Genomic DNA, 6640 nt, shown 5'->3' with positions numbered 1-6640 from the left:
GATGTTTAGGCCGAGGTATGTATAGTTTTTTGTGTGCTCTAGGGCAACGGTGTCTAGATGGAATTTGTGGTCCTGGTGACTGGACCTTTTTTGGAACACCATTATTTTGGTCTTACTGAGATTTACTGTCAGGGCCCAGGTCTGACAGAATCTGTGCAGAAGATCTAGGTGCTGCTGTAGGCCCTCCTTGGTTGGTGACAGAAGCACCAGATCATCAGCAAACAGTAGACATTTGACTTCGGATTCTAGTAGGGTGAGACCGGGTGCTGCAGACTGTTCTAGTGCCCGCGCCAATTCGTTGATATATATGTTGAAGAGGGTGGGGCTTAAGCTGCATCCCTGTCTCACCCCACGACCCTGTGTGAAGAAATGTGTGTGTTTTTTGCCAATTTTAACCGCACACTTGTTGTTTGTGTACATGGATTTTATAATGTCGTATGTTTTACCCCCAACACCACTTTCCATCAATTTGTATAGCAGACCCTCATGCCAAATTGAGTCGAAGGCTTTTTTTAAATCAACAAAGCATGAGAAGACTTTGCCTTTGTTTTGGTTTGTTTGGTTGTCAATTAGGGTGTGTAGGGTGAATACATGGTCTGTTGTACGGTAATTTGGTAAAAAGCCAATTTGACATTTGCTCAGTACATTGTTTTCATTGAGGAAATGTACGAGTCTGCTGTTAATGATAATGCAGAGGATTTTCCCAAGGTTACTGTTGACGCATATTCCACGGTAGTTATTGGGGTCAAATTTGTCTCCACTTTTGTGGATTGGGGTGATCAGTCCTTGGTTCCAAATATTGGGGAAGATGCCAGAGCTAAGGACGATGTTAAAGAGTTTTAGTATAGCCAGTCTAGTCGCTCTCTCTCTCTCTCTCTCTCTCTCTCTCTCTCTCTCTCTCTCTCTCTCTCTCTCTCTCTCTCCTCTCCTCTCTCTCTGTCTCTCTCTCTCTCCTCTCTCTCTATCTCTCTCTCTCTCGCTCCTCTCTCTTTCTCTCTCCTCTCTCTCTCTCTCTCCTCTTTCATCATGCCTGTCCCTCTCTGCTTTTTAGTTATTCCATCTCCGTATCCTCAGCAGACTGTTTTTCATATCACATGACTGGATGATTACAGGAAGTCTTTAGGACACACCTATTTGAGGATGATTACAGGAAGTCTTTAGGTCACACCTAACTGGGGATGATTACAGGAAGTATTTAGGTCACACCTATTTGAGGATGATTACAGGAAGTCTTTAGGTCACACCTAACTGGGGATGATTACAGGAAGTATTTAGGTCAAACCTATTTGAGGATGATTACAGGAAGAGTCTTTAGGTCACACCTATCCGGGGATGATTACATGAAGTCTTTAGGTCACACCTCTCTAAGCTCTGGCGGTGAAGGGGACATAATATAGCACGAGGCAGAGATTATTCCTCCTAATGACTCATGCAGAACACAGGCTTTGGGAAGCCTCTTAAAAATACACGCGTGAGTTGGATTTGTAATTTGACCGGCTCTTGTCTTGGCCTTGAACGTTATTATACACATTTGACTCATTAAACAGGGATTTCCTACATCACACGTACGGTACAGTTAGTTACTGTAGGTAGGCTACAGTTAGTTACTGTAGGTAGGCTACAGTTAGTTACTGTAGGTAGGCTACAGTTAGTTACTGTAGGTAGGATACAGTTAGTTACTGTGGATAAGCTCCAGTTAGTTACTGTAGGTAGGCTACAGTTAGTTACTGTAGGAAGGCTACAGTTAGTTACTGTAGGTAGGCTACAGTTAGTTACTGTAGGTAGGCTACAGTTAGTTACTGTAGGTAGGATACAGTCAGTTACTGTAGGTAGGATACAGTTAGTTCCTGTAGGTAGGCTACAGTTAGTTACTGTAGGTAGGCTACAGTTAGTTCCTGTAGGTAGGCTACAGTTAGTTCCTGTAGGTAGGCTACAGTTAGTTACTGTAGGAAGTCTACTGTCATTTACTGTAGGTAGGCTACAGTTAGTTCCTGTAGGTAGGCTACAGTTAGTTACTGTAGGTAGGCTACTGTCAGTTACTGTAGGTAGGCTACAGTTAGTTACTGTAGGTAGGCTACAGTTAGTTACTGTAGGTAGGCTACTGTCAGTTACTGTAGGTAGGCTACAGTTAGTTCCTGTAGGTAGGCTACAGTTAGTTACTGTAGGTAGGCTACAGTTAGTTACTGTAGATACTGTCCAGTCAGACTGCCCTGGGTTGGATGGCTCGAAGTATGTGTTGCCTGGTCTTTGTCTGCCCCTTTTCTGTCCTTCGGTGTGACCCACATCTATCCTGCAGTTGTGTTACATTTAGCCTTGAATTTAACAGGGCTATTGGCCCCCTATCGCCACCCTATTGGTCCCCTAATGGCACCATTTTGGCACCATATTGGCACCCTTTTGGTACCCTATTGGCACCCTATTTGCACCCCATTGGCACTCTAATGGCACCCAAATGGAACCCTAATTGCACCCTTTTGCCCCCCTAATTGCACCCCATTGGAACCATATTGGCACCATATTGTCAACATATTGGCACCATATTGTCAACATATTGGCACCATATTGACACCATATTGGCACCAGTTGGCACCCTATTGGCACCCTTTGGCACCCTATTGTCAACATATTGGCACCCTATTGGCACCCTATTGGCACCAGTTGGCACCCTATTGGCACCCTAATGGCACCCTAATGGCACCCTATTGGCACCCTAATGGCACCCTAATGGCACCCTAATGGCACCCTATTGTCAACATATTGGCACCCTAATGGCACCCTAATGGCACCCTAATGGCACCCTAATGGCACCCTAATGGCACCCTAATGGCACCCTAATGGCACCCTATTTGCACCCGTTTCTCACCCTATTGGCAACCTATTGGCACCCTATTCCCTACATAGTGCACTACTTTTGACCAGCGCTGTCACGTTCTGACCCTAGTTCTTTTGTATTTTCTTTGTTTTAGTGTTGGTCAGGACGTGAGTTGGGTGGGTTCTATGTTTTCTGTTTCTATGTGGGGTTTTCGTTTGGCCTGATTTGGTTCTCAATCAGAGGCAGGTGTTTGTCGTTGTCTCTGATTGGGAGCCATATTTAGGTAGCCTGTTTTCTGTTGGTTTGGTGGGTGTTTGTTTCCGTGTGTGTGTTTGTTGCCACACGATACTGTTTTGGTTTCGTTCATGTTCACATTTATTGTTTTGTATTTCATAGTGTTCAGTTTATGTTTTAAAATAAACGTTATGGACACTTACCACGCTGCGCATTGGTCCTCCGATCCTTCAAACTCCTCCTCCTCAGATGAGGAGGATGACAGCCGTTACAAGAGACTTATGAGTTTGACCTGGGTTAAATGCAGTAATGTGGCCTGATTCTGCCATAAGTCTATCATTGTCCGTCTGTCTGTCTCCTGGGGATAGTGGAGACAGTGGTGGCAGACTGCAGGGCGAGGGAGCTTTCAGACAGGGAGTCCTGACTGTGAGTGACAGCTGACACAGGGCCTCTGTCAAAGCCAGGTTTCTACCCAGAGAGACATGGGCCTTACTATGGCTAGACGGTATACCGTATTTTTTCAGACCGGTTTAGGTTTTCACTTGCCCTTGTACAATGGTATTTGGCTTGTTTGGTTTGTTACATGTGTTACGCCACCCGTGTAATGTGTTTATAGTTTACTCCGTTTTCTACCTGAGTCGTCTCTCTCTCTCACCTAGATCAACGTGTTGTTTGTGCCATGGTATCTTCTAAATCAGAGCGGAAAGGGCAAAGCATGAATATGTTTTAGGCACATTAAATTGAGAGCAAACGTAAAAAACTAATTAGAGTCCACTGGGAAGTACTGACCAACACTTTGGTTCCGGGAAGTGTTGAGGATGTAGGTTTTAATCAGTGTAGATGACAGTGTGTTGTGATATGCTATCAACCGGCCCTAGTCCTTACTCTGTGATTCATATGGAATGTACATCCCTCAGGTATTCATCACGGCTTGGGCGTATAGGCCACAGATACAGCGCATTCGGGAAAGTATTCAGACCCCTTGACTTTTTTCCACATTTACGTATATATTTACGTATATGCATTTACGTAATTTACGAAAATTTATCAAAACCTGTTTTTTGCTTTGTCATTATGGAGTATTGTGTTATAATTGATGAGGGGGAAAAAAACGATTTAATCCGTTTTAGAATCAGGTTGTAACGTAACAAAATGTAGGAAAAGTCAAGTGGTGTGAATACTATCCAAATGCACTGTACTGTGCAGTACATACTGTGTCTTTAAAACCTGGAGTGTTAACATGATACATCATTGATGGTGTAATCTATAGAGCTCACATCTACACGATTTGTATGTGAATTTAAAGATAAAACAATACACAGTTATATATATATAACTTCAGATTTCTTTTAATTGTAATTTTAGTTTACTTCGTGAATTGACTGCCTTCCATTCTAATTCAAATCAAATCAAATTGTATTTGTCACATGCGCGGAATACAACCTTACCGCGAAATGCTTACTGACAAGCCTTTAACCAACAACGCAGTTCAAGAAATAGAGTTTAGCAAATATTTTCTTAAACTATATATTTCTTAAAACTGCATTGTTGGTTAAGGGCTTGTAAGTAAGCATTTCACTGTAAGGTCTACAGCTGTTGCGTGTGATAAATACACATGTATTTGTTTTGGGTGTGCCCAGCAGGAACAGTACACAACACATCTACTGTCAGGTTGTCATGTCTATTGAAAATAGTGGCGATGTACAGACATGTAGACACCCATTAATAAACTGTATAAAGATGACTGAACACAGTATAGTTACAGTACCATCCTCTCATCCCAGACCCAGATGACTGGTTACAGTACCGTCCTCTCATCCCAGACCCAGATGACTGGTTACAGTACCGTCCTCTTATCCCCGACCCAGATGACTGACTACAGAACCATCCTATCATCCCAGACGCAGATGACTGAACACAGTATAGTTACAGTACCGTCCTCTTATCCCAGACCCAGATGACTGGCTACAGAACCATCCTCTCATCCCAGACCCAGATGACTGACTACAGAACCATCCTCTCATCCCAGACCCAGATGACTGTCTACAGTACCATCCTCTCATCCCAGACCCAGATGACTGGCTACAGTACCGTCCTCTCATCCCAGACCCAGTTGACTGGCTACAGTACCATCCTCTCATCCCAGACCCAGATGACTGTCTACAGTACCATCCTCTCATCCCAGACCCAGATGACTGGCTACAGTACCATCCTCTCATCCCAGACCCAGATGACTGGCTACAGTACCGTCCTCTCATCCCAGACCCAGTTGACTGGCTACAGTACCATCCTCTCATCCCAGACCCAGATGACTGTCTACAGTACCATCCTCTCATCCCAGACCCAGATGACTGGCTACAGTACCGTCCTCTCATCCCAGACCCAGATGACTGGCTACAGTACCATCCTCTCATCCCAGACCCAGATGACTGTCTACAGTACCGTCCTCTAATCCCACACCCAGCTGACTGGCTACAGTACCGTCCTCTTATCCCAGACCCAGATGACTGGCTACAGAACCATCCTCTCATCCCAGACCCAGATGACTGAACACAGTATAGTTACAGTACCGTCCTCTTATCCCAGACCCAGATGACTGGCTACAGTACCATCCTCTCATCCCAGACCCAGATGACTGGCTACAGAACCATCCTCTCATCCCAGACCCAGATGACTGAACACAGTATAGTTACAGTACCGTCCTCTTATCCCAGACCCAGATGACTGGCTACAGTACCGTCCTCTTATCCCAGACCCAGATGACTGGCTACAGTACCATCCTCTTATCCCAGACCCAGATGACTGGCTACAGTACCATCCTCTCATCCCAGACCCAGATGACTGGCTACAGAACCATCCTCTTATCCCAGACCCAGATGACTGGCTACAGTACCGTCCTCTTATCCCAGACCCAGATGACTGGCTACAGTACCATCCTCTCATCCCAGACCCAGATGACTGGCTACAGTACCATCCTCTCATCCCAGACCCAGATGACTGGCTACAGTACCATCCTCTCATCCCAGACCCAGATGACTGGCTACAGTAGTGTTAGGATTTACCTAGGGGTCATGATTGGGGCTGTACAAATGTTTTGTGTATTAGAATAATTGATTATGCTTATGTTATATTAATAGAAGGGGAGGGGTTAAAAGACCCCTCCCTCCTTACATTTATAGGGTTTTAGACTACTGATTAACAATAGAGATATTCATTGTAGAAGTTTAGTATTGTTCTACATTTGTATTTTAGTTCTCTCTCTTTTTCTGCCTCATTATAAAGAGGCCCTTAGACAGAACTCTGCAGGGGAGTGAAGGAGATAAGACTAGGTAAACATTCCACAATGGGTCAACTTTGGGGGAAGGGGACATTTACTGCTAAGTGTTTAGCTAACAATAAAGGCCCTGTTTATACAGCTTTGTAGGCATGGTTTTGGTCCCAGGAGTAGAGGATGATGATATAGGCAGTGACATCACCAGGGCGCGACTTAGGGTTTAATAAAACAACTGGAAACCTTTTGGTGGGGGCAGAACTTACTCAGACACATGCGTGCTATGTTCCTGTTTGTCAACTTCTGTCTACAATTGCATTAAT

This window comes from Salvelinus namaycush, chromosome 27, assembly GCF_016432855.1.
Source record: "Salvelinus namaycush isolate Seneca chromosome 27, SaNama_1.0, whole genome shotgun sequence".
Taxonomy (NCBI): domain Eukaryota; kingdom Metazoa; phylum Chordata; class Actinopteri; order Salmoniformes; family Salmonidae; genus Salvelinus; species Salvelinus namaycush.
Note: the sequence above shows the minus strand (reverse complement) of the source record.